An 11,521-nucleotide genomic window follows, 5' to 3' on the forward strand; every position below is an offset into this window, starting at 1 on the left:
CACAAACGTCCAGATATTCACTAGATATTCTCAGAGCTAAACTAACTCTTCTAGTGTGTAGTGTGCACACATGTATGTAAGAGTGGAGCGCGAGAACGCACGCGGTTTGTGAGTGAAGGCAGGCAGGCAGAGGAGCAGAGACTCCGGTCCTGGAGACCAAAGCTACGGTCTCCCTTGTGTCTCCTGGCTGTGGTCGGGGGGCTGTAGCAGGAAGAGTTGACATTGTTTTGCAAGACGGGCTTCACTAGATATAACTTTTTGGTTTTGGTGCTTCCGTGTAGTTTGTGTTGGACTCTTGTCTGAACAGCGCAGCCACACGCGAGCGCGCATGGGACACGGACCCGGGTGATTTATACGTGTAAAAAGTTACAAACAGTCCCTTTAAGTGAACGATAAGAGCCGGCTCCCGTCCGAAAGCTTTTTTTGTTTTTTTTCTTTAATTAATTTAAGGCAGAATGATGCCCGCGCCACGGGCACTCCATGCACTAACTGTTACTGAATGTTATTTTTAATGACGTCCATGTGACCAATCAGGTGATGACAGACGAGGATCATACCATCAAGCAGGGAGGGGCAGGGGTGCACGGCGTGCTGACTGTCTACAGGTACAGAGCAGGAGGAAGAGGAGGAGAGAAAGAGAGAGAGAGACACACAAATCCCGTCTACTTCCCTTCAGGATTGGTCAGTATCTTTGAATGACAAGACGAGCGTCCAATAGAAGATGAGACGTCACGTACAGTCAACAGCTTGCTCGTTCACGCCTGCCATTGAAACTAGCCTGGACTTGTGGACACACAGAAGCAGAGCACGGTGAGTTACTGTATGCTCCTATACATTAACTTTATATCACTTCTTCAGGTTACTGTTTTAATGTGTTCAGTCCATATAGTTTGTGTGCGTTATTAGAAAGATACATTTGTTAACTAAGTGACCTTAAAATGCCAATGAAGCCAACAGTGGCTAAACTGCGCTAGCTAATGTTGTCTGGGTTAATAAGTTAATAAAATATTAATAATATCTTAATTAAACATAATGAATGGTTCTGAGGGGCTTTGTCTTTTGTACAGTTCTTGTTCTCTGGTTATTAAGGAGCACAGTAAATGAACTTTTGATCATTAAATGTTGCAACAGTGTATCTTCTTTATGTTTCCTGTTGTTGTGTCTTATTGACCTGCTGAATCCTTTTATTATTTGACAGGACCTGAAGCAGCAGAGATGCCAGAGTGGAACGCCTTCTACCGGAATGAAGATGATGAGGAAGAGCAAGAGGAAGGAGAGCAATCTGGAGGTGAGATGAAGGCCCCATCACTTCATCTGAAGTGCAAATAATGCAAGAATGTCAGCTACCAGGGAGAAAGAGTCAGATTCACAAAAAACAGAGGAGGACTTGGACAGAGATATGTGAGACTTGGGCAACTACTACAAACTCAGGATCCAGGAGGGAGTTTGGATGGAAGAACGTAATGCGATTCTTCATCACTCCTAAATTAACAGCACTGCAAACAGGCATTGTGCATATTTTTTGGGCATGCCCTAAAATACAACCATATCGGCAAGAGGGGGCAACTGAAATTCATAAAATAATGGGATTAAAGTTAAAGTACTCATTCATTACACTATACTTGGGGAAAATACCAGAAATTGTTTTACACAAAGATAAATATTTAATAAAGATTCTCATGACAAGTAGTAAGAAAGCTATGCCTCGAAAGTGGATGCAGACTGATCCTCCAACATTAGACCAATGGCGGGGTATTGTAAATGAAATATATTGTATGGAAAGATTAACATTTATTTTAAGGCTTAAATTGGAAAAAAGTATTGAGTACTGTGAAAAATGGATTGTGTATTTACACTGTTGATTGAAGTGTGACATTGTATATTAAGATGTATTTACAAAAAAATGTGCTGTTATCTGACATTGTAACACCCATGATGACCTCATGTTCTTTGTTCTCAAATAAAAAAAGAGTTTAAAGAAAGAAACCAATGTCAGCTATCATCAGTCCCTCTGATTTAGTCATTATTCCTCTCTGCGACATTATTCTTCCACATTTTTATAATGAACTATAGTTATTGACATGTAATTAACATATGCACTTGTTATCAGTATTTGATACCAAAAAAGACATTGTCTGAACCCTTAAAAGTTACAAAACAACAAATCAGGCTATCTTTCTTTTTTTAGGAGATTACAAGGGCACAGGGAGAGACAGTTTGGTCTTCTTGGTTGATGCCTCCAAGGAAATGTTCATGAAAGGAGAAGATGGACAGCCATCCAACTTTGACATGACCATGCAGGTAAGATGGCCAGTTATCTTTTTTTTGCTTTGTCTTTGCTGGAATTACAAGAAATGTACTGGAAATATCTCAAATATTATCCTTCTTCTTAGCTGTCCATTGTGTCCGATGATGACGGTTGCTCCAGGGGGTTGGGGAGGGGGTTCAGCGCCGTTGGCGCTGGTGCCACTTCATTTGGCTGTGGAGGCCGATGCGTGAGCCACACACTCGCCCGCAGATGGGGCAAGGGAGCCTAGATGTTGTTGTAATGCCGGCTGCCCGTTGGTGTCGTTGGGCACGCCTTTCGGTCCTCCTCTGTTGGGTGGTGTGGTGTATTTGTTCGGTCGCTCTGGCACAGGTGACCTGCCAGGCTGACCTATCAAGTGCCAGATGTTCCAGATGGGTGGGGTTTATGTTGCAGCGCTTGAGGTCTTTAGTGTAGTCCTTGTAGCGCCTCTTTTGTCCGCCAGCAGCCCGTTTTGCGTTGCTGAGTTGCCCATAGACGGCTTGGCAGGGCAAGCGGTGGTTGGGCATGCGGATAGTATGCCCTATCCAGCGAAGATGTTTTTTTGCTAGTGCTGCTTCCATGCAGATGGAGTTGGTCATGGAAAGGATCTCTGTGTGAGGCACCCGATCTTCCCAAGAGAGGCCGAGGATTTTTTGGAGGCATCGAATGTGGGAGGCCTCCAAATTTTTGATATGCCGTCCCATAGAGCAGAGTTGAGGCACATACCGCGTTGTAAACAGCCACCTTGGTACTGATCTTTAAGTTTTTGTTTTGGAATACCCTTCTACGGAGTCGCCAAAAGGCTGATGATGCTTTGTTGATGCAACTGTTTATTTCAGTGTCAAGGGAGCAGTGTGAGGAGAGTGTGGAGCCAAGATAGGTGAACTGGTGAACTACTGAGAGTGGAACACCACCTATTTGAAAGTTAGGGAGTGAAGGAGGTTGGGTAGTGAGTTGTGCCATGACTTCGTTTTTTTGAACATTGACCTGGAGACCAAAGGACTGGTATAGGCTGGAGATTATGTTAAGGGCATGCTGCATGGACTCTGGGCTATGTGCAAAGACAGCGCAGTCATCTGCGTATTGGAGCTCACTGATTTGGCAAGTCTTTTTCTTTGTGTAGGCCTGGAGCCGTCGGATGTTGAATAGACTACCATCAAGGCGGTGCTCCAGGTGAACTCCATCTCTGTGTCCCAGGGTATGGTGGAAGAGGTGGGTAATGGCTGAAAGGAGGAGATTGAACAGGACCAGTGCCAAGACACAGCCCTTTTTCACCCCAGTGCTGACCTTGAAGGGCTCTGACTGGAGTCCTCCTGTGAGAACTCTGGCTTGCATCCCATCATGCAGTTGCTGCATGATTGAAAGAAACTTGGGTGGTACCCCAAGTTTTGAGAGCTGTTTCCAGAGCAACTCACGGTTTATGATGTCAAAGGCTTTGCTGAGGTCGATGAAGGATATCTACAGGTCCTTGCGTTGTTCTCTGCTCTTCTCTAGCAGCTGCCGTAAAACAAAGATCATGTCAGTAGTGGATCTGGACTTCCGAAAGCCACATTGCGTTTCTGGGAGAGCACTTTCCGAAATGTACTCCACCAGCCTATTGAGCATGATCTTTGCCAGCACTTTCCCTGCGGTGGAGAGGAGTGAGATTCTGCGGCTGTTCCCACAGATGTCTTTGTCGCCCTTCTGTTTGTAGATGACCACAATGTTAGCGTCCTTCCAATCCTGAGGGACTATCTCGGACTTCCAGATGTTTATGATCAGGAGATGTAGGCGGCGTGTGAGGAGGAACCCCCCATGTTTGAGGATCTCTGCTGGGATGTCATCAGGTCCTGCACTTTTGTTGTTCTTTAGGCTTTCAATGGCTTTACGGGTTTCAGAGAACTGTGGTGGAGTATCAAGAGGGAGGATTGGTGGAAGGTCCGGCAGTTTATTGAGGATATGGAGATCAACAGGGTTGGTGTGGTTGAGGAGGGTCTCAAAATGATACGCCCAGCGGCCAAGAATATCATGGCGCTCCTTGAGAAGAGTGTTCCTGTTTGCTGATCGGACAGTGGCGATGGTTTGCTTCCTGGGGCCATAAATGGCTTTGATGGCATCATAGAAGCCCTGGGTGTTGTTGCAGTCTGCAAACTTTTGGATTTCTTGTGCCCTCTGTATCCACCATGCGTCTTCCATGGTCCGGAGCGCATGCTGGGTTGTAGCTTTTGCTTTGGCAAAAGTGGCTTTCAGAGTGGAGGATCCAGGGTTGGCAAGGAGAGCTATGTGGGCTTTATGCTTTGCTTGGAGGAGTGATTTGATTTCTGTAGAGTTGTTGTCGAACCAGTCCTGATGACGTTTCCTTGACAGGCCAAGTGCTTCCGAGGCTGCAGCGTGGATGGCTGTGCGCAGAGCTGACCAATCAGTAGGTTCCTCTGGAACTTGGTTGAGGTTTCTTGCAAGGAGTTGTCGGAGGTTGCCTATAGTGGCGGGGTTGTTGAGTGCAGTGCAGTTTAGTTTTCTGATTGGGGCGGTCTTTGGGCGACGTGGTTGAATACCCATACGGAGTTTGGATCTGACCATAAGGTGGTCAGTCCAGCATTCAGCCCCGCGCATGACTCTCTGTACCCACTCTGGCATTAAAGTCTCTCATAAGTATGAGCTTATCTGTAGCTGGGGTTTTCTGGATAATGGAGTCAAGACTTCTGTAAAAGTCCTCTTTGACATTGTGTTCTGCATCCAAGGTCGGTGCGTAGGCACTGATGATTGTGGCAGAGCGTCCCTTTGTAAGGGGAATGCGCCACTGGGGCCGATGGGGGAGTCAGGGATCCGTTGCAGCAGTTGGGTCTTCACTGCACAATCCACACCATGAAGGCGGTGTGTGCCTTCGAGGACCCCTTTCCAGAAGAAAGTGTAACCTGCACCGACTTCTGTCAGAGTCCTCTCCATGTAGCCTGGTCTCGCTGAGTGCTGCAATGTCAATTTTATACTTAGCAAGCTCAAGAGCCACAAGTGCTGTTCTGCGGTGGGGTCTGTCAGGTGTTACAGCCAAATCCAAGATCGTGCGAACGTTCCACGAAGCAACGTGCAAGTACATTTTCTTTGTTTTTCGACCGCAGTAAAGGGATGCTTCGACGGTTGCGGTTTACCGTCCGGAGTAGGAGGAGCAGACAATTTTCAGACCACCTTTTTAGGTCCTTCCCCATCAGGGTTGAGCAGTGTGGGGCTGCTCAGACGCAATGGAAGCTGCCGAGGAGACACGCTGCTCCATCCCGTATCTCGGCGACCATCACTCCATTGCCGCCTGCGTGCATGGTTTGGCTAGGCACTCCCAGCCACATCCTTGGCCTGTGCCTGCCGCCATTCCATATCGCCACAGGGCTTTAGGGGGATTGGAGCAAGGGGCTTGCGCAGGGAAAGGATTAGGGTGAGGGTGTGGGTGCGCGGTCCTCGCTCCCACCATCTTGACTCCACCAGACAGACTTCCAGTGTCATGAGAAACTAGTGACGACCTTCATCTGGATAGAGCTGCAGGGGACTGCCGATTGTCCGGTCTACTGGACTCCGCCTGTGCCTGTCCCCAACTGCAGATTTGTGATCAGGGTTTACTCCCCTAGCCATCGTACCTCCCAAGGTTTACCCACGTGGCAGTGGGGCAGTGGTTGTTGGAACACCTCTAGGGACCACTGCAGCTCCGAGATCTCCTACTAATTCAGCCAGGGGTCGCAAAACCCCAGTTACCGTGGGTAACGCATCACAACATCCTGCTGACAGTACAGTCAACCAACCCTTCAAATATTATATATAGGTTGAGACAACATAGTTGAGGAAAGGCATTTTTAAGAGTAAATTATCCAATTTATTTCATCCAATTATTTGTTCTCAAATCGGCCCTTTTGTTTCATAATAATAAGTGTCTTTGTTCTGTCCTTGTAGGTCGTGCGCAGCGTGTACACCCATAAGATCATCAGCAGTCACAGGGACCTGATGGCGTTGGTTTTCTTTGGCACCGAGCAGAGCAAAAATCCCACGAACTCATTCAAGCACGTCTACGTGTACCACGACCTCGACGAACCCAGTGAGACGCTGCACGTTTCAAACTAACACATGATGATTACACTTCATCTGTGATGCTGTTGTTTTGCTGCAAACACAAAGGTTCCATTCCTCAAATGTATTCAGATAAAATAATATTCAACTTTTTTTCAAGTTATTATTGTTCTTACATGTTATTTCACACAAACACAAGAGCACTTAAAAACACCGGTGCAAAGTTGCAGTTGATTTTAGTGATTACTATTATTATCAATACATGCAAAATGTGAGCACTGTAAGAAAGTCCTCTTAATCAAGTATTTGGACCAGTTTTGGGAAAACATATTTTTATAACACCCCTATTCATTTTGTTTCTCCTCATCTGTCTTCTTATTGTCCACAGGTGCAAAGCGAGTGCAGGACGTGGACGCTCTGAAGGGGGAAAAAGGCGCCCAGCAAGCGGCAGAGACCATGGGCAGCGGGGAGACGTCGTTAGGCGACGCCCTGTGGTGCTGCGCCAACCTCTACAGCGACATCAAGCTACGCCTCTCGCACAAGCGGCTCATGATCTTCACCTGCAGGGACGAACCACACGAGGGGGACAGTGTGAAGGACCGACAGGCTCGCACCAAGGCCGGGGACCTCAAAGAGACCGGTACGTCTTCAGCAAAAGCTTTGCAGCTTTTAATACGTTAAGCCTGCATGTCGTGGACTCGTGTGACTGATCCCTTCGCTCTTAGGTGTCATCATTGATTTAATGCATCTGTTGAAACCGGGCGGCTTCGATGTGGCGCCCTTTTTTCGTGACATTGTAAGTCCACCCGAGGATGAGAGCGAGCTGGGGCTTCAGCTGGAGCCTTGTGACAAACTGGAGGACCTCAAGGAGAGGGTGCGTGCCAAGGAGCAGAAGAAGAGAGCCATGGCAAGGTAGAGATAAGCAACACATTTTACAGACGGATAGAGTGCAGTTTAGTCACTTCCTTTATTATTTATTGCTCTGTGTATTTGCCATCTTCATCCTTAGTGGTTCATCTCCCTCTCTGCCATCTTTAGGATAAACCTGTGTCTTGGCGAGGGCATAAATGTCGCTGTGGGGATTTATAAAACAGCTCTGACAGCTTCGAAACCAGCTACCGTCAGACTTTACAGGGAAACCAATGAGCCGGTCCACAGCAAAACCCGAATCTTCCACACCCAGACCGGCAGCCTGCTGCTGCCCAGTGAGATCAAGAAATCCCAGGTAGGCGGCTGGTTAGCTCAGTCAGTAGAGCGAGCGCTCATGTATTGCCAAGGCTCAGTCCTAGCAGCGGTGGACCCGGGTTCGAATCCGGCCTGTGGTCCTTTCCGCATGTAATTTCTCTCTCTCCCCCTTTCCAACACTCTATCCACTGTCCTATCAATAAATACTTAAAAATCACCCCAAAAAATAACTTTAAAAAAAAAAAAAAAAAGAAATCCCAGGTAAGAGCAGACCTAATATAAGCTCATTTTGGTTTGGTTGTTTCATAAAAATATGTTGTAAGTTGCTCTTTTTTCCCTTGTTTGTTCGTGTGTGTCTGCTGTAGACGTACGGTAAGAAGCAGATAGTGATGGAGAGGGACGAGGTGGACGCCATCAAGAAGTTTGAAGATCCTGGGATGTCTCTGATCGGATTCAAACCGATGGAGAGGCTCAAATGTCACCACCACATCCGACCCGCCGTCTTCCTCTATCCTGAGGAGGAAGAGGTGAAAGGTAGCACTGTTTGTGTCTTATTTACTTCAAAACTAATAGGAAGAAATATTAAAACCTCAGCATTGACTGTCTGTGTTTGAACATGTATGCTAACGATTTTAGTTTTGAGCCTTTAATAGTACACAGTTGATTGGACTGTGTCATCAAAAGTGTCTTACAGCATCTTCTCCTGTGTTTTCCACCTCAGGCAGCGCATGTCTGTTCTCTGCCTTGTTGACGAAGTGCAGCGAGAGGAACGTGTTCGCTCTGTGCCGTTGCGTCTCTCGCCGAAACGACCCGCCTCGATTTGTCGCCCTGGTGCCTCAGAAAGAGGAGGTCGACGAGGGGAAAGTGCAGATTACACCACCAGGTAACACGCTGCCGGGCTCAGCAAAGGAGGCTAACGAACTTTTGCTCCTTTTGTAGTTTCTTTGGTCAGTGTAGGGATATTGGGGGACATACATTTAATAAACAAAACTAATTTATAGAATGACCACCTGTGGGATTTATGGACACTTTGTGTTGTCAAAATTACACTTAGCAAGCGTGATCTCTGCTCATAACAAGGTAATTTCTTTCTGTAACATGTTTCCATTCTTTGTAATGCAGGAGTGGTGCTTTTGAGAATCCAGTCATCCAGCAGCAGTACAGGAACCTGGAGGCCTTGGCTCTGGACATGATGGCTCCAGAGGACATAGAAGACCTCATCAGTAAGACGCAGACAAACAAACACTCAGAGAACCTCTTGTGACCGGTACAACCACTTGTTGTTCCTTCGTCTCACAATTTCTGCACTCGTCTGTCTCTCTTTTTCTCTCCGTCTCAGTGCCAAAGGTGGATCAGATGGACCGCTGTCTGGGTCCTTTGGTTCAGGAGTTTAAAGATCTGGTTTACCCGGACGACTACAACCCCGACAGCAAACCAGCTGCCAAACGCAAAGCAGGTCAGAGCTGGAGTCAAAACAGAAACTAAGCTTTTTATTGTATCTTTGTTGTTTTTGCTTATTGGTACCAAGGTTATAATAGTTTTACATTTTCAATTAGTTTTATAAAAATAAAAAAATTATTTTATTTGTTTTCAGAGCGTGTTTGCTAGTTTTGGTTTAGTTTCAGTTTTTCATAAAGGTTTAGTTTTAAAAATGTATTAAATATAATAATGATAATATAATATAATAAAAATGTATAACTGTTTAATCTTCGCACTACTTTAGTGAAACAATTGCAGCATAGCGTTGTCTCCTGGAATGTCAAGTCCGTTCAATTTCTGTGGTTCAATGTCATAAGAGTTGACGGAAATGCTGTCTCCTTTATTCAGTAGTGATACATTATAGCTCAAAAACAAAAACTGAAATGAATTTACGTTCATTTTTATTTTATTTTCCTTAATTTTTTACCTAAGCAATATTTATTCAGTTTAGTTTTTGTTAAAGGATATAGTTTTTAAAAATAATATATAATAAAAAATATTTTCGCTGCTAATTTCCGACTTAGTTTCAGTTTTAGTTTAATATAATAACCCTGGTTGGTACCACAAGTTTGAATTGTTCTCCCAATACACAGTATCTGCAGAGGGTTTATTGATCAGTACTGATGATTTTGAAATACATCACTGGCTGCTGTGGTACAGTCAAAATCTCAATTATTCTTTTGACTGAATGCTTTTTCCCCACGAATGAACCTGCAGCTGATGCCGGAGGCGGAGCCGAGAAGAAGCCTAAAGTGGAGGTGCCAGAAGACGAGCTGCGGGAACACGTGCAGAACGGCACCCTGGCAAAGCTGACCGTGCCCGTGTTGAAGGAGGCCTGCAAGCAGTTCGGGGTTCGGACCACCGGGACCAAGAAGCAGGAGCTGATAGATGCTCTGATCGCCAAGCTGGGCCCATGAGGGGTTAAATATACAACTCACAGTGCCTTCATGAGCAGGCAAGGCTTGTTCAGATCACATCAGAAATGTCTTCAGCCACTTTGTAATGACCAAATTCTGGTAAATTCTGTGTTTTACTTTAAAGGCAGGTAACACGTTTTAAATCTACTTCTGGGCCTGTGAAATTTGGGATGGACCGGGACACTGTGTTTAGGGTTCAACCAAAAACACTCCCTGTTATGTTTGATGAAATAAAACCTGCTTTACCTTTTTTTTGCAAGGCAGCATGTTTTAGTGCAGCTCAATGCTAATGTCTGCATTAGGTGTGTCAGTCCAACATTTCATGAATAATGTTTGATTGTAAAAAAAAAAAAAAGCCATTTTCTTGTGATTGAGAACTCTCAAACTGTTGTGTTACAACATTATGACAAAAATCTTGCACTCATAGTCTCATACAGTCATAATCTACATATTCCCCCTCGGTCAGATCCTACGCCACTTCAACCTGGACTTCCACTGCTATGCCGACGACACTCAGATCTACCTCAGCACCAACACCCCCCACAACCCACCGCTCTCCCACATCAACTCCTGCCTCTCTGCAATTAAAACCTGGATGCAACAGAATTTTCTAAAACTAAACAGCGACAAAACACAACTCCTCCTCATCGGCTCCAAATCCACCCTCACCAAAACCAACAACCTCACACTCAACATCGATGGCACTTCTGTTTCCCCCTCCCCACAAGCACGCAACCTTGGCGTGATATTTGACTCCACCCTCTCCCTCGAGCCCCACTTCCGCCAACTGGTCAAAATATCCTTCTTCCACCTTCGCAATATCACAAAGATCCGTCCCTCCCTCACACCCCCTGCAGCAGAGAAACTCATCCACGCCTTCATCTCCTCCCGCCTTGACTATTGCAACTCACTCCTCTATGGCATCAGCAACACCTCCATAAATAAACTACAACTGGTCCAGAAAGCAGCTGCCGGACTCCTCACCCACACCAAAACATGGCATCACATCACCCCAGTCCTGAAAGACCTTCACTGGCTCCCTGTCTCCCACCGGATCTCCTACAAAATCCTGACCCTCACCTACAAAGCCCTCCACCAACTTGCACCCCCTTATCTCTCTGAACTCCTCTCCCCCTACCAACCTCAACGGTCCCTCAGATCCACCTCAGCTGGTCTACTCTCCACCCCCAAGTCCAAATTCCGCAGCTTTGGGGACAGAGCATTCTCCAGGGCAGCTCCCAAGCTCTGGAACTCACTCCCCAATCTCATCAGAGACTCTGATTCCCTCACCATATTCCAGTCCCGCCTCAAAACACATATGTTCTCATCTGCTTACCCGTAACCCTCTCCCTCCCCCTACCCATCAGTCCGTGTGTCTGGATGTGAGTGTGCCTGTGTATGTCGCCTGTTTTTGTCGTTCGTCTCCTGTCTGTCTCACACCGTTTTCCCCCCGAATATGTTAAGCGTCTTTGAGATCCCTAAAAAGCGCTATATAAATCTAATATATTATTATTATAAAAATACTGTAACTAGTGATCACATTTTGCATTTTCTTGAATAAAACAAAAAAGTTTCACAGCTCTGTATTTAGTTGTGTTTTATTCTAATAACTACATGAGTCATTTTA

At 45.9% G+C, this 11,521-nt stretch overlaps 1 pseudogene; it reads left to right on the plus strand.

The window, feature by feature from the left end:
- The first annotated feature begins 758 nt into the window (after positions 1-758).
- Positions 759-11,472, plus strand: LOC141759072 (X-ray repair cross-complementing protein 5-like; annotated as a pseudogene).
- Positions 11,473-11,521: the final 49 nt, after the last annotated feature.

This window comes from Sebastes fasciatus, chromosome 20, assembly GCF_043250625.1.
Source record: "Sebastes fasciatus isolate fSebFas1 chromosome 20, fSebFas1.pri, whole genome shotgun sequence".
NCBI lineage: Eukaryota > Metazoa > Chordata > Actinopteri > Perciformes > Sebastidae > Sebastes > Sebastes fasciatus.